This window comes from Pseudophryne corroboree, chromosome 5, assembly GCF_028390025.1.
Source record: "Pseudophryne corroboree isolate aPseCor3 chromosome 5, aPseCor3.hap2, whole genome shotgun sequence".
NCBI lineage: Eukaryota > Metazoa > Chordata > Amphibia > Anura > Myobatrachidae > Pseudophryne > Pseudophryne corroboree.
Genome location: NC_086448.1, coordinates 290,500,800 through 290,522,983, shown reverse-complemented (window position 1 = coordinate 290,522,983; position 22,184 = coordinate 290,500,800). Strand labels below are relative to the sequence as shown.

Genomic DNA, 22,184 nt, shown 5'->3' with positions numbered 1-22,184 from the left:
ACAAGCATTGGAATCTAAACTTAAGGAGGTTGAAGATAGGAATAAGCTCCACCCCTCTAGGGCCCTACGCAGGGAATTAAAGGATATCCGATGCCAACTTCAGAAACTCCTTATGAGATGGACCCAGTTTGCTTTAAATAAGTTAAGACAGAAATTTTACCTGACTGGTAATAGGCCAGGGAAAATGCTGGCGCGCAATCTCCGTGCTCTCCAGGCTCGTAATAGGATTAGACATCTGATCTCTCCTCAGGGTGGTAAAGTGTCCAATCCATATGACATAGCAAATCAATTCACTAGATATTATACCAAGTTGTACAATCTTTCTTCTGATCCCCTTACTTTTCAACCCACCCCTGATTTTATACGATCCTTCCTAGCTGACGTCAAACTCCCCTCCCTTTCTGCGGAACAACTCGAGGCATTAAATGCCCCGTGGACCCCCTCTGAGGTAGTTCAGGTAATGAAATCACTCAAGCCCCCGGTCCAGATGGCTTCATTAATGAATTTTACGTTTCTCTCTGTGCCCAATTATCGCCCACCCTGACATCCTTGTATAATTCAGTCTCCTCTCTTGGTGTTTTCCCTACAGAAATGCTGGAGGCTCAAATTATCACTATACCCAAGCCAGATAAAAACCCAGCGCATTGCCAAAATTATAGGCCCATTGCACTATTGAATGGCGATATTAAAATACTTGCCAAGCGTGTCGCTTTTCGTTTAAATGCCTTTCTGCCATCTCTCATTGCCTACGACCAAGTTGGGTTTGTGCCTGGTAGACAGGCTTCTGACAATACCCGTAGAGTTTTTGACTTGATTGATATTGTTCCCTCTAACACTGGCCTTCTCCTGCTCTCTTTAGATGCCGAGAAGGCGTTTGATAGACTGAACTGGCAATATATGTCCTGAGCTAGTGATGTGCACCGGACATTTTTCGGGTTTTGTGTTTTGGTTTTGGATTCGGTTCCGCGCCGTGTTTTGGATTCGGACGCGTTTTGGCAAAACCTCCCTGAAATTTTTTTGTCGGATTCGGGTGTGTTTTGGATTTGGGTGTTTTTTTACAAAAACCCCTCAAAAACAGCTTAAATCATAGAACTTGGGGGTCATTTTGATCCTATAGTATTATTAACCTCAATAACCATAATTTCCACTCATTTCCAGTATTTTCTGAACACCTCACACCTCACAATATTATTTTTAGTCCTAAAATTTGCACCGAGGTCATTGGATGACTAAGCAAAGCGACCCAAGTGGCCGACACAAACACCTGGCCCATCTAGGAGTGGCACTGCAGTGTCAGACAGGATGGAACTTCAAAAAATAGTCCCCAAACAGCACATGATGCAAAGAAAAAAAGAGGTACACCAAGGTCGTTGGATGGCTAAGCTAAGCAACCCAAGTGGCCGACACAAACATCTGGCCCATCTAGGAGTGGCACTGCAGTGTCAGTGAGGATGGAACTTCAAAAAATAGTCCCCAAACAGCACATGATGCAAAGAAAAAAAGAGGTACACCAAGGTCGTTGGATGGCTAAGCTAAGCGACCCAAGTGGCCGACACAAACACCTGGCCCATCTAGGAGTGGCACTGCAGTGTCAGACAGGATGGCACTTCAACAAATAGTCCCCAAACAGCACATGATGCAAAGAAAAAAAGAGGTACACCAAGGTCGTTGGATGGCTAAGCTAAGCGACCCAAGTGGCTGACACAAACACCTGGCCCATCTAGTAGTGGCACTGCAGTGTCAGACAGGATGGCAGATTTAAAAAATTGTCCCCAAACAGCACATGATGCAAAGAAAAATGAAAGGAAAAAGAGGTGCAAGATGGAATTGTCCTTGGGCCCTCCCACCCACTTTTATGTTGTATAAACAGGACATGCACACTTTAACAAACCCATCATTTCAGCGACAGGGTCTGCCACACGACTGTGACTGAAATGACTGGTTGATTTGGGCCCCCACCAAAAAAGAAGCAATCAATCTCTCCTTGCACGAACTGGCTCTACAGAGGCAAGATGTCCACCTCCTCCTCATCGTCCGATTCCTCACCCCTTTCACTGTGTACATCCCCCTCCTCACAGATTATTAATTCGTCCCCACTGGAATCCACCATCTCAGGTCCCTGTGTACTTTCTGGAGGCAATTGCTGGTGAATGTCTCAACGGAGGAATTGATTATAATTCATTTTGATGAACCTCCTCTTCTCCACATTTTCTGGAAGTAACCTCGTACGCCGATTGCTGACAAGGTGAGCGGCTGCACTAAACACTCTTTCGGAGTACACAATGGAGGGGGGGCAACTTAGGTAAAATAAAGCCAGTTTCTGCAAGGGCCTCCAAATTGCCTCTTTTTCCTGCCAGTATACGTACAGACTGTCTGACGTGCCTACTTGGATGCGGTCACTCATATAATCCTCCACCATTCTTTCAATGGTGACAGAATCATATGCAGTGACAGTAGACGACATGTCAGTAATCGTTGGCAGGTCCTTCAATCCGGACCAGATGTCAGCACTCGCTCCAGACTGCCCTGCATCACTGCCAGCGGATGGACTTGGAATTCTTAGCCTTTTCCTCCCAGCCCCAGTTGCGGGAGAATGTGAAGGAGGAGCTGTTGACGGGTCACGTTCCGTTTGACTTGACAAGTGTCTCACCAGCAGGTCTTTGAACCTCTGCAGACTTGTGTCTGCCGGAAAGAGAGATCCAACGTATGCTTTAAACCTAGGATCGAGCACGGTGGCCAAAATGTAGTGCTCTGATTTCAACAGATTGACCACCCGTGAATCCTGGTTAAGCGAATTAAGGGCTCCATCCACAAGTCCCACATGCCTAGCGGAATCCCTCTGTTTTAGCTTCTCCTTTGATCCCTCCAGCTTCTTCTGCAAAAGCCTGATGAGGGGAATGACCTGACTCAGGCTGGCAGTGTCTGAACTGACTTCACATGTGGCTAGTTCAAAGGGTTGCAGAACCTTGCACAACGTTGAAATCATTCTCCACTGCGCTTGAGTCAGGTGCATTCCCCCTCCTTTGCCTATATCGTAGGTAGCTGTATAGGCTTGAATGGCCTTTTACTGCTCCTCCATCCTCTGAAGCATATAGAGGGTTGAATTCCACCTAATTACCACCTCTTGCTTCAGATGATGGCGGGGCAGGTTCAGGAGTGTTTGCTGGTGCTCCAGTCTTCGGTACGCAGTGGCTGAATGCCGAAAGTGGCCCGCAATTCTTCGGGCCACCGACAGCATCTCTTGCACGCCCCTGACGTTTTTTAAATAATTCTGCACCACCAAATTCAATGTATGTGCAAAACATGGGACGTGCTGGAATTTGCCCACATGTAATGCACGCACAATATTGGTGGCTTTGTCCGATGTCACAAATCCCCAGGAGAGTCCAATTGGGGTAAGCCATTCTGCGGTGATGTTCCCCAGTTTCCGTAAGAGGTTGTCAGCTGTGTGCCTCTTCTTAAAAGCAGTGATACAAAGCGTAGCCTGCCTAGGAACGAGTTGGCGTTTGCGAGATGCTGCTACTGGTGCCGCCGCTGCTGTTCTTGCTGAGAGAGGCAATACATCTACCCAGTGGGCTGTCACAGTCATATAGTCCTGAGTCTGCCCTGGTCCACTTGTCCACATGTCCGTGGTTAAGTGGACATTGGGTACAACTGCATTTTTTAGGACACTGGTGACTCTTTTTCTGAGGTCTGTGTACATTCTCGGTATCGCCTGCCTAGAGAAGTGGAACCTAGATGGTATTTGGTACCGGGGACACAGTACCTCAAGCAATACTCTACTTCCCTGTGAATTAACGGTGGATACCGGAAACACGTTTAACACCGCCCAGGCTGCCAAGGCCTGAGTTATCCGTTTTGCAGCAGGATGACTGCTGTGATATTTCATCTTCCTCGCAAAGGACTGTTGGACAGTCAATTGCTTACTGGAAGTAGTACAAGTGGTCTTCCGACTTCCCCTCTGGGATGACGATCGACTCCCAGCTGCAACAACAGCAGCACCAGCAGCAGTAAGCATTACACTCAAGGATGCATCAGAGGAATCCCAGGCAGGAGAGGACTCGTCAGACTTGCCAGTGACATGGCCTGCAGGACTATTGGCTTTCCTGTCTAAGGAGGAAATTGACACTGAGGGAGTTGGTGGTGTGGTTTGCAGGAGCTTGGTTACAAGAAGAAGGGATTTAGTTGTCAGTGTACTGCTTCCGTTGTCACCCAAAGTTTTTGAATTTGTCAATGACTTCTGATGAATGCGCTCCAGGTGACGTATAAGGGAGGATGTTCCTAGGTGGTTAACGTCCTTACCCCTACTTATTACAGCTTGACAAAGGCAACACACAGCTTGACACCTGTTGTCCGCATTTCTGTTAAAATAATTCCACACCGAAGAGGTGATTTTTTTTTTTGTAATTTGACCAGGCATGTCAATGGCCATATTCGTCCCATGGACAACAGGTGTCTCCCCGGTTGCCTGACTTAAACAAACCACCTCACCATCAGAATCCTCCTTGTCAATTTCCTCCTCAGCGCCAGCAACACGCACATACTCATCCTGGTGTACTTCAACAGTGGCATCTTCAATTTGACTATCAGGAACTGGACTGCGGGTGCTCCTTCCAGCACTTGCAGGGGGCGTCCAGTGTTGGGAAGGTCAGGCATCGCAACCGACACAATTAGACTCTCCTTGGGGATTTGTGATTTAGAAGAACGCACAGTTCTTTGCTGTGCTTTTGCCAGCTTAAGTCTTTTAATTTTTCTAGCGAGAGGATGAGTGCTTCCATCCTCATGTGAATCTGAACCACTAGCCATGAACATAGGCCAGGGCCTCAGCCGTTCCTTGCCACTCCGTGTCATAAATGGCATATTGGCAAGTTTACGCTTCTCATCAGACGCTTTTAATTTTGATTTTTGGGTCATTTTACTGAACTTTTGTTTTTTGGATTTTACATGCTCTCTGCTATGACATTGGGCATCGGCCTTGGCAGACGACGTTGATGGCATTTCATCATCTCGGCCATGACTAGTGGCAGCAGCTTCAGCACGAGGTGGAAGTGGATCTTGATCTTTCCCTATTTTACCCTCCACATTTTTGTTCTCCATTTTTTAATGTGTGGAATTATATGCCAGTAAAATATCAATAGCAATGGCCTACTGTACCGTACTGCTATATATTATATACTGGTGGTCAGCAAAATTATGCACTGTCCTCCTACTATATATACTGCGCACAACTTAAATGCACCACAGGTATGGATGGATAGTATACTTGACGACACAGAGGTAGGTAGAGCAGTGGACTACTGTACCGTACTGCTATATATTATATACTGGTGGTCAGCAAAATTATGCACTATCCTCCTACTATATATACTGCTCACAACTTAAATGCACCACAGGTATGGATGGATAGTATACTTGACGACACAGAGGTAGGTAGAGCAGTGGACTACTGTGCCGTACTGCTATATATTATATACTGGTGGTCAGCAAAATTATGCACTGTCCTCCTACTATATATACTGCGCACAACTTAAATGCACCACAGGTATGGATGATTAGTATACTTGATGACACAGAGGTAGGTAGAGCAGTGGACTACTGTACCGTACTGCTATATATTATATACTGGTGGTCAGCAAAATTCTGCACTGTCCTCCTACTATATATACTGCGCACAACTTAAATGCACCACAGGTATGGATGGATAGTATACTTGACGACACAGAGGTAGGTAGAGCAGTGGACTACTGTGCCGTACTGCTATATATTATATACTGGTGGTCAGCAAAATTATGCACTGTCCTCCTACTATATATACTGCGCACAACTTAAATGCACCACAGGTATGGATGGATAGTATACTTGATGACACAGAGGTAGGTAGAGCAGTGGACTACTGTACCGTACTGCTATATATTATATACTGGTGGTCAGCAAAATTCTGCACTGTCCTCCTACTATATATACTGCGCACAACTTAAATGCACCACAGGTATGGATGGATAGTATACTTGACGACACAGAGGTAGGTAGAGCAGTGGACTACTGTACCGTACTGCTATATATTATATACTGGTGGTCAGCAAAATTCTGCACTGTCCTCCTACTATATATACTGCGCACAACTGAAATGCACCACAGGTATGGATGGATAGTATACTTGACGACATAGAGGTAGGCAGAGCAGTGGACTACTGTACCGTACTGATATATATTATATACTGGTGGTCAGCAAAATTCTGCACTGTCCTTCTACTTTATATACTGCGCACAACTAAAATGCACCACAGGTATGGATGGATAGTATACTTGATGACACAGAGGTAGGTAGAGCAGTGGACTACTGTGCCGTACTGCTATATATTATATACTGGTGGTCAGCAAAATTATGCACTGTCCTCCTACTATATATACTGCGCACAACTTAAATGCACCACAGGTATGGATGGATAGTATACTTGACGACACAGAGGTAGGTAGAGCAGTGGACTACTGTACCGTACTGCTATATATTATATACTGGTGGTCAGCAAAATTATGCACTATCCTCCTACTATATATACTGCTCACAACTTAAATGCACCACAGGTATGGATGGATAGTATACTTGACGACACAGAGGTAGGTAGAGCAGTGGACTACTGTGCCGTACTGCTATATATTATATACTGGTGGTCAGCAAAATTATGCACTGTCCTCCTACTATATATACTGCGCACAACTTAAATGCACCACAGGTATGGATGGATAGTATACTTGATGACACAGAGGTAGGTAGAGCAGTGGACTACTGTACCGTACTGCTATATATTATATACTGGTGGTCAGCAAAATGATGCACTGTCCTCCTACTATATATACTGCGCACAACTTAAATGCACCACAGGTATGGATGGATAGTATACTTGACGACACAGAGGTAGGTAGAGCAGTGGACTACTGTGCCGTACTGCTATATATTATATACTGGTGGTCAGCAAAATTATGCACTGTCCTCCTACTATATATACTGCGCACAACTTAAATGCACCACAGGTATGGATGGATAGTATACTTGATGACACAGAGGTAGGTAGAGCAGTGGACTACTGTACCATACTGCTATATATTATATACTGGTGGTCAACAAAATTCTGCACTGTCCTCCTACTATATATACTGCGCACAACAAAAATGCACCACAGGTATGGATGGATAGTATACTTGATGACACAGAGGTAGGTAGAGCAGTGGACTACTGTACCGTACTGATATATATTATATACTGGTGGTCAGCAAAATTCTGCACTGTCCTTCTATTATATATACTGCGCACAACTAAAATGCACCACAGGTATGGATGGATAGTATACTTGATGACACAGAGGTAGGTAGAGCAGTGGACTACTGTACCGTACTGTTATAATACTGATGGTCACTGGTCAGCAAAATTCTGCACTGTCCACCTACTATATACTAAAATGCAGCACAGATATGGAGCGTTTTTCAGGCAGAGAACGTAGATATTTGCAAGCACACTGAGCACAGATATTTGCAAGCACACTGAGCACAGATATTTGCAGCACACTGAGCACAGATATTTGCAGCACACTGAACACGCTGCACATCCTCTCCCTTTCATCTCCAATGCACGAGTGAAAATGGTGGCGGCACGCGGCTCCTTATATAGAATATGAATCTCGCGAGAATAAGACAGCGGGATGATGACGTTCGGGCGCGCTCGGGTTAACCGAGCAAGGCGGGAGGATCCGAGTGTGCCTCGGAACCTTGTAAAATGGGTTAAGTTCGGGCGGGTTCGGATTCCGAGGAACTGAACCCGCTCATCACTAATGTCCTCGGTTCTAGACAAGTTTGGTTTTAGTGGCCATATTCTTTCTTCGATTTTATCTTCATACAGCTCCCCCTCTGCAAGGGTATTTAGTAATGGTTTCCGCTCCGATACATTCCCTATTACTAATGGAACCCGACAGGGTTGCCCTCTATCACCCTTAATATTTACGTTGGGCATAGAACCCCTTGCTGAGAAGGTTAGGATGTCTGGGGACTACCCAGGGGTGACTATTGGCACTACAACTCACAAGTTGTGCCTCTTTGTGGACGACGTCCTTCTGTTTGTTACGGACCCGCTATCCTCTCTTCCATGTTTGCATGCTATCTTAGGACAGTATAGTGAAGCTTCCTTTTATAAAATTAATACGACAAAGACAGATGCTCTCCCCATTAATATCCCAGCTCCCATAGTGTCCACCCTTCAATCACAATATCCATATAACTGGCGTTCGGCTACAATTCAGTGTTTGGGGATCCAAATCCCACCATCTACGGACTCTGTTTTTGATGTTAACTTACCTTCACTTATTAATAGTTTTTTACACCTGACTAAGTCCTGGCTATCTTATGATATTTCATGGATTGGCCGCCTAGCAGCCTTCAAAATGACTCTCTTACCTAAACTCATGTACTTATACCGAACCATACCTTTTCTTTTCCCTAAAACGCACCTTGATAGGTGTCGAGCTATAATGCTACGCTATGTCTGGAAGGCACGGTCACACCAATTGGCTCGGTCCAAAATGATTCTCCCTCGCAGAAAGGGAGGGCTAGATATGCCTGACCTGGTTCTTTAACAGGAGGCATGTGTGCTGGCCCAGCTAAAATACTGGTTGAGTGGGGCGCCTGCAGTGGGATGGGTATCTCTTGAATGTACTGGGAGTTTGGACCTTCCCTTAGAAGACCTTTTTAAGATACACCCAAACTCTAGACCCCGCTTATTGACCCTCCTCCCCGCCACTAGAACATCTTTACAAATCTGGGATAAATTGGTGACTCGCCTGCCTGGGCATTAATTTCCTTATCCTACTGTTTCACTACGAGTGATAGCTAAATTAATCCCTAATTTAAATCTCTCTACCTGGTTTGACTGCCTTGGGGGATCTTCTGGATGTTAATGTTATGCTATCGTTTTCTCAACTCCAGTCTCGATATAATCTCCCCAGCGGAGAATAATTGCATTATCTCCAAATTCACCACTGGTACAAAGGTTTGCCTTAACAGGTGGCTCCCCTGAACCCATTATCCCAGGTTGTCTTAACGCGTGTATCTCTGTGTGACTCCAGAGGGGACATCTTGTTTTGGTACAGGACGCTTGTCAGCTTGCTTATTACTATAAAGTCTAATGCGCAGCTGAAATGGGAACAAGACTTGGATCTTCCCCTATCTGAAGCCCAATGGGAACAAATTTTTATTTCCTCCTACCAAATGTCCAAGTGCTTGAATCACACGGAGATGCATATCAAACTCCTTAATAGACTATATTTAACACCAGATAGGCTACATACATTCTAGCAGTCTTGTTCCAAATATTGCTGGCGTAACTGTGGGGAAGTAGGCCATATTTTCTGGTCCTGTCCTTCCCTTCAACATTTCTGGAGCGAGATTTACACCTGTCCCTCACCACCTCTCCGGCAGCGGCTCTGCTCCACATTTTTCCGGCTGAGATACCACCTCATCAGAGATACCTGGTGGAGCATATTTGTATAGCTGCTAGGGCTGCACTGGCCCAAAGCTGGAAACAAGCTTCCCCTCCTCCTATATCCCTAGTCACCAACAAAATTCAATTCCATTTTACTATGGAAACTGAGTTCATGCCTTACTCTTCTGCTGCCTCCTCCCCAATGGTGAAATGGAGGGAATGGCATGACTACGTCACTGCTGGAGGGGGTGTTTTGCCTTCCCCCTAACTGACTCGGCTTATTCTTCCGCCCAATGCATCGGCCTTACCTTACTAGCCCTGTGTCTTTTATTGATTATCTGTTTATTGATTTGTTTCCTTGTTTGACCCATGTTTATCTGTATCTTTTTCAAGATAACTTTGTATTTTTTTTTTAGTGATGTGCACCGGACATTTTTCGGGTTTTGTGTTTTGGTTTTGGATTCGGTTCCGCAGCCGTGTTTTGGATTCGGACGCGTTTTGGCAAAACCTCACCGAAAAATTTTTGTCGGATTCGGGTGTGTTTTGGATTCGGGTGTTTTTTTCAAAAAACCCTAAAAAACAGCTTAAATCATAGAATTTGGGGGTCATTTTGATCCCATAGTATTATTAACCTCAATTACCATAATTTCCACTCATTTTCAGTCTATTCTGAACACCTCACACCTCACAATATTATTTTTAGTCCTACAATTTGCACCGAGGTCGCTGGATGGCTAAGCTAAGCGACACAAGTGGCCGACACAAACACCTGGCCCATCTAGGAGTGGCACTGCAGTGTCAAGACAGGATGGCACTTCAAAAAAATTGTCCCCAAACAGCACATGATGCAAAGAAAAAAAGAGGTGCACCAAGGTCGCTGTGTGACTAAGCTAAGCGACACAAGTGGCCGACACAAACACCTGGCCCATCTAGGAGTGGCACTGCAGTGTCAAGACAGGATGGCACTTCAAAAAAATTGTCCCCAAACAGCACATGATGCAAAGAAAAAAAGAGGCGCACCAAGGTCGCTGTGTGACTAAGCTAAGCGACACAAGTGGCCGACACAAACACCTGGCCCATCTAGGAGTGGCACTGCAGTGTCAAGACAGGATGGCACTTCAAAAAAATTGTCCCCAAACAGCACATGATGCAAAGAAAAAAAGAGGCGTACCACAGGTATAGAATGTAGATGGATAGTATACTTAATGACGACACAGAGGTAGGTACAGCAGTGGCCTTCCGTACCGTACTGCTATATATAGTATACTGGTGGTCACTGTGTCAGCAAACTGCAAAACTAAAATGCACCACAGGTATAGAATGTAGATGGATAGTATACTTAATGAATGACGACACAGAGGTAGGTACAGCAGTGGCCTTCCGTACCGTACTGCTATATATAGTATACTGGTGGTCACTGTGTCAGCAAACTGCAAAACTAAAATGCACCACAGGTATAGAATGTAGATGGATAGTATACTTAATGAATGACGACACAGAGGTAGGTACAGCAGTGGCCTACCGTACTGCTATATATAGTATACTGGTGGTCACTGTGTCAGCAAACTGCAAAACTAAAATGCACCACAGGTATAGAATGTAGATGGATAGTATACTTAATGAATGACGACACAGAGGTAGGTACAGCAGTGGCCTACCGTACTGCTATATATAGTAGAGATGAGCGGATTCGGTTTTACTCGGTTTTACTCGGTTCTCAAAACCGAATCTTATTGGCTATCCAAAACACGTGACATCCGTGAGCCAATTAGATGCCGTTTTGAGAACCGAGTAAAACCGAGTAAAACCGAACCCGCTCATCTCTAATATATAGTATACTGGTGGTCACTGTGTCAGCAAACTGCAAAACTAAAATGCACCACAGGTATAGAATGTAGATGGATAGTATACTTAATGAATGACGACACAGAGGTAGGTACAGCAGTGGCCTACCGTACTGCTATATATAGTATACTGGTGGTCACTGTGTCAGCAAACTGCAAAACTAAAATGCACCACAGGTATAGAATGTAGATGGATAGTATACTTAATGAATGACGACACAGAGTTAGGTACAGCAGTGGCCTACCGTACTGCTATATATAGTATACTGGTGGTCACTGTGTCAGCAAACTGCAAAACTAAAATGCACCACAGGTATAGAATGTAGATGGATAGTATACTTAATGAATGACGACACAGAGGTAGGTACAGCAGTGGCCTACTGTACTGCTATATATAGTATACTGGTGGTCACTGTGTCAGCAAACTGCAAAACTAAAATGCACCACAAGTATAGAATGTAGATGGATAGTATACTTAATGAATGACGACACAGAGGTAGGTACAGCAGTGGCCTACCGTACTGCTATATATAGTATACTGGTGGTCACTGTGTTAGCAAACTGCAAAACTAAAATGCACCACAGGTATAGAATGTAGATGGATAGTATACTTAATGAATGACGACACAGAGGTAGGTACAGCAGTGGCCTACCGTACTGCTATATATAGTATACTGGTGGTCACTGTGTCAGCAAAACTCTGCACTGTACTCCTCCTATATAATATTAATTATACTGGTGGTCCCCAGTCCCCACAATAAAGCAGCACACTGAGCACAGATATGGAGTGTTTTTCAGGCAGACAACGTATACTGGTGGTCACTGTCAGCAAAACTCTGCACTGTACTCCTGCTATATAATACAGCTGCTCCCCAGTCCCCACAATTAAGCAGTGTGAGCACAGATATATTATGCAGCACACTGAGCACAGATATGGTATGGAGCGTTTTTTTCAGGCAGAGAACGGATAAAACTGGTGGTCACTTATCAGCAAAACTCTGCACTGTACTCCTCCTAGAAGACGACGGATATACAATTGTGCTTGTGTGTACATATAAGGACGTGTGTATGTACACAAGTAGGGTTTGTTTTTGGTCAAGTGCACAGTTGTGCACAAGGTGTTGGTTCCCTCCATTCCTTCTCCTTTCTCCTCCCTCCCCTTTCCTCCCTTCCCCCCATCCATATGTATATGTAGGTCTCTGTAGAATATGTTTTTTGAAGAGTCTAATTAAGCTTCTAGGATGGATAATGAATTAGATCTAAACCGCATAATTCTAAAATGCGAGACCTACAGCAATGCTACTGTCTAGATTAAAATGTTTAAAATAAAACGACATCATTCAGATACACCTATTATCTGTGACGATGTTAAGTCTTTTGCGAGCTCGGTCATACATTGAGATATGTATGTGTGACCAATATGCCCATATGTGTTCTATAAAGTTCATATATTTCAGCCAGTGCTTTGTTCCATGTGTAATTTATTTGTAATTTATTTATAAATTAATTTATTACTTTTTATGTTAGATTTACGTTAAATAAATGAATGTGTCCCTAGGTTGAATAGTGTAAATGTTTTAGAATGAACTATTAAAGGTATTGCTACATGCTACAATGTGGATGCTCTATTCGAGACATTGTTACAGTGAAAGGCAATAGAGTATCCTCCGAGTGGTCCGTGGAAAGCCGCTACATTAGGAAAGGACAGAAAATGTAGACATACGCATGCGCAAGCGTTCCAACCTGAGACGAGGTTTGGAACGCAAATGGAATGCGCAGGCACGAGCGGCCGAGACCCGCTATATAAAAGCTATAGGGACATTCATTATAACGTCTCTGAGGAAGCCGCCGACTGGACAAAAGGTGGAGAAACGCGTAAGACGTCCTGCACGGTGTCCGGTACTGACACTTACTACCTGGTAAATTCACCCTTACGAAGTCCCGATTGGATTCTCCGGATATGGCACCATTAATGTGCTGAAGGCACCAGGAGCCGGGAGTTCCCTAAAAACACCCATTGCTGGGAGTCGGGTAATACTTTCAAAAGGTGATATGAAATACCAATGCGCTTCATTATTTTAAACATCTTCTGATCACAGTTCCTGTCCAAGTTTCCACTACAAATTAACACTTTTCAAAAAAACTTGAAATTGGACAAGTAACCAATTTACTTCAGTGCACTGAAAAGAAGTTACCATTTCAGCTGATTCTAATTGCATGAAGTCCGTACTAATGGGACCAATTTACCATCTGTGCATGATCATTAATTAATTATAAATAAGCTGGAATTGATTATAGAGTTGTATGTGCAATAGTTCCGGTACCGGTAAACACTGTTTATATTTTATATTTATATATTTTTAATCATTTATTTAAAAAAACTATATACACTTTCAATCTAGCGCTGTTTATATGTTTGTTGGTGTTGTGCTATTTTAAGGGTTGAGTATTCCCTTTTTAACAGCTGCTGTAGGATTGGTGTATTAAATAAGCATTGGCTGAAAATATATACATAGCTTTGATTAGCCCTAGCGCCGAATTTCTGTTTCTGTATACTGGTGGTCACTGTCAGCAAAACTCTGCACTGTACTCCTGCTATATAATACAGCTGCTCCCCAGTCCCCACAATTAAGCAGTGTGAGCACAGATATATTATGCAGCACACTGAGCACAGATATGGTATGGAGCGTTTTTTTCAGGCAGAGAACGGATAAAACTGGTGGTCACTTATCAGCAAAACTCTGCACTGTACTCCTCCTAACAGCTGCTCCCCAGTCCTCCCCACAATTAAGCAATAAAGCAATCAAGTTCAACAATAAACGGAGAGGACGCCAGCCACGTCCTCTCCCTATCATCTCCAATGCACGAGTGAAAATGGCGGCGACGCGCGGCTGCTTATATAAAATCCGAATCTCGCGAGAATCCGACAGCGGGATGATGACGTTCGGGCGCGCTCCGGTTAGCCGAGCAAGGCGGGAAGGTTTGAACCTGCCTCGGACCCGTGTAAAATGGGTGAAGTTCGGGGGGGTTCGGTTTCCGAGAAACCGAACCCGCTCATCACTAATTTTTTTCTATTGTATCTATATTGGATTGTTATATTTGACTTTCTGTAGATTGTGATATTTGTATGTTTACATTCCGTTCCCTTGGTTCTATGTACCTCCCCACCCCTTCCTTCTTTCTTTTCTGTACCCCTTCCCCTTGCAAAAAGAAAACTTGTTTTATTAAAAATTATTGATGAAAAAAAAGTAGAAAGATAAGTGTTGAAAGAGGTAAACAGGGGAAGAAGACTAAGGCAAGAGGTAAAGTGGGAGGGGCACAAAGGTAAAAATGGGTGATTGTGCAAATGCAGAAACTGGTCGGGATGTCAGATATAATAAGAGGAGTAAATGGATACAGACATACATAGGTGAGAACATAGGGCAGACACACAATGCAGAGATACACAAGCACAATGAACGGAGGCAAACAGAGTCTGATGAAATACAGAGGTGCACATATATAATTAATAAGAGACCAAATACACAGAGGAGGAAAGAAAGCAACAAGACATACACAGGACGGGATGTATTAAACTATTTTTGTTTTTTTTACCACATTTCTGAATGTTCTAAAGCCCCACAACCGGGGCTCCAATGCGGAGGGTAACGCCGAAGCCTGCCATGACTCGATGTGTGATAGATCTAATCAGATCCCTCCCAGCATGCCACGTGGCCACCGTGGCCTTCTGTACATGTACAGACGGACTCACAGGTCATAAACCCAGAAGTCCATGGCTGGGGGCACATCACAAAGGACAGCCCTTATCGGAAGAGCTGTTCCTCGCAAAACTAACCGCACATGTAAGTACATATGCGATTAGTATCGGTACGATGCCTGGCGATGTGTGGCCAGATGTACACATCAAGATTAGTACATCCCGACCACAAGCAGGAGACAGACTTAGTGACTAAGTCTGTCTCCTGCTTGTAAATGGGTGTATGTAGACAGTGGCAGGGCAGAGTGGAAGGCAAAAAAAGAAAAAAGAGCATGGCGCAGACAGGGCAAGGGTAGAGAGGCTGGCACAGATTGGGCAAGGAAAAGAGGCTGGTGCAGACAGGCCAAGTGAAGGGGCTAGCACATACAGGGGAAGAACAGAGAGGCTGGCACAGTAGGGGAAAGGTCGAGAGGCTAGAACAGACAGGAATAGAGCAAACTAGCTGGTGCAGAGATGAAAAGAACAGATCAGGATTAACATAGACTACCACAGACAGTGGATGGGAAAAAAGACTGGTGCAGGCAGAGGACTGGCAGAGAAGCAGTCACTGAGGAAAAAAGAGTCTGTCTGGCTCTCTGACGTAGAGAGCTAATGGGCAGAAAGGTTTGTGCAGACAGAATGAGCAGAGGGGCTACTTCAGAAAAAGGGAAGAGAGGCTGGTGCAAACAGCAGATCGGTAGAAAGGATGGGCAGAAAGGGTGGCACAGAAGAAGGAAAAGAGGCTTGCATAGATAATGAATGGGCAGACAGACTGGCGAAGACAGGATGGGCATAACGTCTGTTGCAGAATAAAGGGAGAGAGGCTGGTGTAGACAGAGGATGTGCAGAAAGGCTGGTGCTGACAGAGGGCAGGCAGGCTGGGGCAGACAGGTTGTGCAGAAAGGCTGGCGCTAACAGAGGACGAGCATGTAGGTTGGTGCAAAGGATGGCTAGACAGAGTTGTGCAAAAGAAAGGGAAGAGAGGCTGGCACAGAGAATGGGTAGAAAGGCTGACACAGACAGATGAGCAGAGAGGCTGAAATAGATATAGGTAGGGAAGAGATGCTGGTGCAGAGAGAAAAAAGTCAGAATACTGGCACAGGTGAGAAAAGGGTAGAGAAGCTGACATACGCAGGAAAAGAAAGATGACGATTTATATTTAAAAAAAAAAGTGGGGGGAGGGGTGAAGTATCTTACCTGTTGGAAGAGAAGATATGGGATCGGTGCCAGCCGGACAGTCATAATTTCTATAGAGCTCACATAAGACACTGGGCTAGATGCATCATCACTTGAAAAGTGATAAAATGGAGATAGAAAAAGCACCAGCCAATCAGCTCCTAACTGACATTTCACAGGCCCCTTTTGGAAAATGACAGTTAGGAGCTGACTGGCTGGTCATTTTTCACTCTCCATTTTATCACTTTCCAGGCAATGATGCATCTAGCCCTTTGACTGGGAGCTGCTGCAACGCTGATCTAAAGCTGTTACATGCAACATGCTGTGTATAAAATGCCTTCATCTATCAGTGCAGGATTAGAAGAGGTGGAGCCACATGAATGGGAAAGAGTTGCACTGGAGAGGAGCAGATCATGATCTGGAGATTCGCATGGCGCATGCAGGAAGTGTGCAGCGCGCCTTACAGTAGCTTGAAAAAGAACAAAAAAAGCAACAAAAACTCCTCCTAAATCTGTCACCCTGTGTGACCGATGGCTGGGAGATGCTGTGTGCAGTTAAAGACACTGCCTGGAAAGTGTGGCCACTCCTACTGAACTCTCTCACTACGAGCGAGAGTGCCCCCCAGCCCAGCCCACTACTGCGCAGTGTAGGCAGGAGTAATGCCGGCAGTTCAGTATGTCGGGCAGCTTCTCCAGTGGGCAGACATACAAGGCACAGCATCGAAAGCAAGCTAAAGGGGGCAATGGTAACTGCTTCCTCTGAACATTGCAGCTACCTCCCACGCAGTCATCAGCACTTGGGAGGGATGACCAGCAGCACACACACTGATGGGTTCACATGGGTGCACTTCTCCACTGGACAGCGCCCCCTCTGCCTGGCCTGTAACGGTACCCAGGGCACATACCCTGCTCGCCGCGCCCTCGTTACGCCTCTGATTAAGTGTGAAATATTAATAACTTATGGATCCAGGTTGCTGTACTGCTGTACGGTATCCGGTCTTTAGGTCGACCACACTTAGGTCGACAGTCATTAGGTCAACCACTATTGGTCAAAATGCATTAGGTTGACATGGTCTATAGGTCGACATGGTCACTAGGTTGACGTGGAAAAGGTAGACATGAGTTTTTAAAAAAAATTAATTTCTTTTACTTTTCATACTTTACAATCCACATGGACTACAATTCAGAATGGTAACCTGTGCCAAGCGAAGCGGTAGCAGAGCGAGGCACCTTGCCCGAAGCATGGCAAGCGAAGTGAGCCATGTGAGGCGACACAGTGCACTAACTGGGGTACACGGCCACTTTATGAAGAAAATGCCACCATTTTTTTTTAACTCATGTCGACCTTGTTCATGTTGACCTAATGACCATGTCAACCTATTTCAGGTGTCAACCTAGTCACTGTCGACAAATAGTGGATGACCTAATGACTGTCGACCTAAGTGTGGTCGACCCTATGATCCACACCGCTGCTGTACAGCGGACACATCATACAGGGAGAGAGAGGAGATTTCTGCTGCTCAGCGGCAGTGGCCTCCTTAGACCCTCTGCTGTTCAGCCCTGTATCTAGTCTAATCTATCTATCTAGATATCTTTCTATCTATCTCTAAAGGTATGTACACATGGTAAGATTTCTCCTTTCGATTTTGACTATATAGTCAAAATAGCAAGGAAAGTTAGTGGAAATCACAAGGTGTTAAGCAGCTTGTGATACAGATTCAATCCCGATGCATGGTCCCGTGGGGTCGGTATCGCAAGGCTAGATAGACTGTGCAGGCAAGTCAATCTTGACTATCTAGTATACTATCTAAATGTATAGTCAAAATTGGCACTTAGTCAAAATCGTACATATACAAAATCGAAAGTACAAATAGTCAAAATCTGTGCTATCTGGGCTCTGGGGGAGTTCAAGGAAACTGCATAATTAAAACTGGGCAAAGCAAGGATCTCACTGTGTGTATGCATCTTAACATTTAGGTGAAAATAACATTTATGATCAGCAGACACAGCGCCGCCATTAAAACTGAATATTTTTTATTACGGGTCACTTGTTTATAAGTGTGTGTAATTGTCCTTTTAACGGATCATAATAAAGTATTTTATTCAGATTAACGTACAAGTTGTGCCCCCACCCAACAAGTTTTCTTTTTCCTTTTCTTCTGCTGTCAAATGATTCTAAAAACTGTTGGGGGGCGCCGCTAGGTTATTACATTGGCCTTACCCCGTATTCCACTTGTCCTGATATTTTAGGGTGGACACCTCTCTCTATCTATTACGTCAAGATAGTTATTATTCTGGCTATACATAATGCAATTACCTGTGCAGGAGCCTAAGAAAACTTTTTGCTTTCCTTTTAAACAGTTATGGTCCTCTTATAGGTGAACGCCAGTTGGTATCTCCTTGGTTCTTGACATCGTGAACCAAGGAGATGCCAACCTGTATTCACAATCAATTTTATTGCAAAAACATTTATGGGTGACCAGGTCTGGCTGTCTTTCTTTTTCTATTTTTGGTCTTTATATAGTAGTAATAACCTCCCACAAGTCAACTCTGAATACCAGCATATTAACCTTACAGTTCCATAGCTGATAATTGGCATTGTTTAGTTAAGCCATTGCTAATTTTAACTCCTAAACTGCTGAATAAATTGCAAGTATTTGTCTGTTATGATGTGTCTAGGAGCAGGGCTGCCATTAAAAATTGTGGGGCCGAGGACTGACAAAATAGATAGGGCCACTCCCTCCCCCAAAAAATAAAAAATACTGCCTCACTGCTTCTCCCCTATATGATGTCATACATTGTAATGTTACATATAGGTGGTATATTGTGGCTCTCCAAAATCTGATGCGCAGGAAAGGCTTGTTTTAAGAAGTCCTCCCTGTGCACCAAAAAGAAAAATATTAAATAAAGCGCTGCATAGCTGGAATCAATTTATATTATTTTAAGCACACAATGTAATCAACAAACAACATAAACATAACATACACACATAAACCCGGCCGGTATTAAAAGGTATATGGTTATATTAGCATCATTCCTGAGGAAGCCGCTGACTGTATAGGCAGAGAAACGTGTTGAGAGGTCTAAGGCACACGGACCTGGTATTGTATCTATCTGTGGACATCACTGCGCTAACGGATCTGAGGTGCGGCGGGACTCAAGGGAGGAGTCGGTTGTGGAGACCCTGACACAGTAAACAATCAGCTGGTCGGTGAGTACCCTTAACAACCAAGCCGGCTCAGTAACCAGTGTCCAGGAAAGATTATTAGAGCCCAAGCTAGAGGGCAACATATCAGTGTGGTTGCATATCCATGTTAATTCTGAGTGGACCGGAGTGACTGATTAACCTGATGCTAATATAACCTAGGTTATGGACATTGCTGGCTAAACTAACAAACTAACTCATTACTATATGGATGCATATGTGCTTAGTTCCTAATCTACATCTATGGACATAGCTTTTGACAGAATATTGGATGCTATATGCTGTGGACGTTCATAGCCTAATTACCTTTGTGCTACAAAGTGACTGAAGGAAAAGTTCTAATCACCAGTGGCCCCTTGGTCAATTGTATACATTTAACTGGTTGATCAATGCGTTATATCAGTGCTATAACATTTACTGGTGACAAATGAAATGGAGGTCATTCTGTGATATATGAAATTTGTATGGGTTGATAGTGTTTTTAATTAATTTTTAAATTCATATACCTTTTTAATACCGGCCGGGTTTATGTGTGTATGTTATGTTTATGTCGTTTGTTGATTACATTGTGTGATTAAAATAATATAAATTGATTCCAGCTATGTAGCGCTTTATTTAATATTTTTCCTTTAGCTTCCACTTTTTTGGAGACTCAGTGATCTCTCTGATAGAGCTGCAGCATACCTGGAATATTAGTGTTTGCGTACAGGAGATCCCTTACTAAGTCAGCACCGAGTATTCTTTTTTCACTCCCTGTGCATCAGCCTGATGTTGATTCATAGACTGGTGCAGACTGTGGCGGTAGGAGCCAGGAGTGGGCCCTCCTCTATGTGAGGGCCCAGGATACCAGTCCCGTCCCATCCCCCCCTTCCCTCCCCGAAGGCTGCCCTGTCTAGGTGTATGACCTGTTCCAGAATAAGCTTAGTTCAAGCATCAAATATGCAGGGAAGTTTTTGTACTGTGACCAGAATTATTTATAATTAATAATTATTAACTTTTATTTATAAGACACCTCAAAGTGCGATAAAGTAAATTTCTACATCAACAACATGATTGTTTAGCAAAAGGATTTGGGAAGACAGTAAGTATACAATAACAACCTATTGAAACTAATTAATACACAAACACATTAGTGACAAGTTAAGACACAGTGCCACCTACAGTCCCCCCATTACAGCTTCTCATGTAGTACTCAGCCTGCAGCTGTTGCTATACTCCGACAGGGTATATTCTACTTTCATACTCATGGAAATAAAAATCTCAGTCATTGCAAAATCTTTGTGTTCAAGATCCTTTATCATTACATTTGTTCATTAGATGCAGTTGTTAGATGCAGTTGTGACAGTTTAGGAAAATAGTTTTATTTTTTGTTATAAGTTGACTAATGTGCCCATAGCAGCTGATTACATAGCTTTTGTTATAGAGTGCTTCCATTGTTATACAGCTGGCAATATCCAGTCAGAAAACTCAAGTACACACACAAAGAAAGAAAGTATTATAACTAAACAAAAAGCAGCACTGAGAGCTCTACACCAAGCCAGGATATGTGAAATGACTTCTTTTGATAAATGGTGTGCCAAATAAGTTGACATCTATTGATATTTTTGTGATATGTGAAACAATAAAACTACGTGACCGGGATAAAAACAATACATGAGTGTGAAAGTATGTGACCAGAATGAAGGAAATATAGAATACTAATACATTTACATGAGTTTTCTGTTTATTTCTGTTTCTATATTACTTACTGTGTAGACAAGATCACTAAACGTCAAATATTTTTAGAATGGTGACATTAAAATGATTTAAAAAATATAGGAAAATAAACACTATACAAATAATACATCTAAATTAGGAATTTTATCAGTAATTTCATGCACCTATACTTGCAATTAAAATACAGTGTTGATAATAATTGCACAGTGATGTAAACACCAAAATGCTAATCATGGAAGTGTAGAGCTATGAACTGGCAGTACAGGTGGAGTTTATACATTCTAGCTGTGCTTGCGTGGGTTTCCTTAGGGTATTCCAGTTTCTTCCTACAATCTAAAAATATACTGTTAGGTTAATTGGCTCCTGACAAAATTAAGGTGTGTGTGTGTGTGTGTGTGTGTGTGTGTGTGTGTGTGTGTGTGTGTGTGTGTGTGTGTGTGTGTGTGTGTGTGTGTGTGTGTGTGTGTGTGTGTGTGTGTGTGTGTGTGTGTGTGTGTGTGTCCAAGTGGTACTTATCAACCGTCAAGTTCTATGTTTTTTTGCAAGCAATAATATATCTTAATATTTAATTTTTATGTTTTTTCATTTGCAGCAATTCTGTGCTATAATTTGATTGTCAATAAAGGATTTGATGATTATACTGAATGGCCAGGCTCCTACTTCTATGTTTCCTCTCCTGCATCAGAGTATTTCTACTAACTTAAACATTTCTCACTACACAGCACAGGGCCAGAATGGGCCTGAAAAAAGCCACCCTGGTATAAAAGGTATTCAACCCACAATCATATACAGTCCATTCCGTATCTCACAGATCAGTTTGTAATCATGTTTTACATTTGCCACCAGCACTGATGAAATTCTCAAGTCTAAGTATGACCACCCAGCCTCTGGCTACAACTAGAGTATGCTTGAGAGCTGTAGTTCCACTAGAGATAGCAAGCCACAGGTTGTCTGGTTCTAGTTTATATTATTTGTGACACCAGCAGTGTTTTAAGAAGCTAGTGGGCCCATGTGCAAGGCCCAATAGCACCCACCCTAC

The 22,184-nt window shown here is 43.5% G+C and overlaps 1 long non-coding RNA gene across 1 annotated transcript in view; it reads left to right on the top strand.

Moving 5' to 3' along the window:
- LOC134927647 (uncharacterized) overlaps window positions 1–21,906 on the top strand; it is an 83,200-nt gene extending 61,294 nt beyond the window's left edge. Inside the window, exon 3 of the long non-coding RNA XR_010177697.1 lies at window positions 21,738–21,906. This is a non-coding gene — a long non-coding RNA (uncharacterized LOC134927647). The remainder of the gene's footprint in view (window positions 1–21,737) is intronic.
- The last annotated feature ends 278 nt before the right edge of the window (window positions 21,907–22,184 follow it).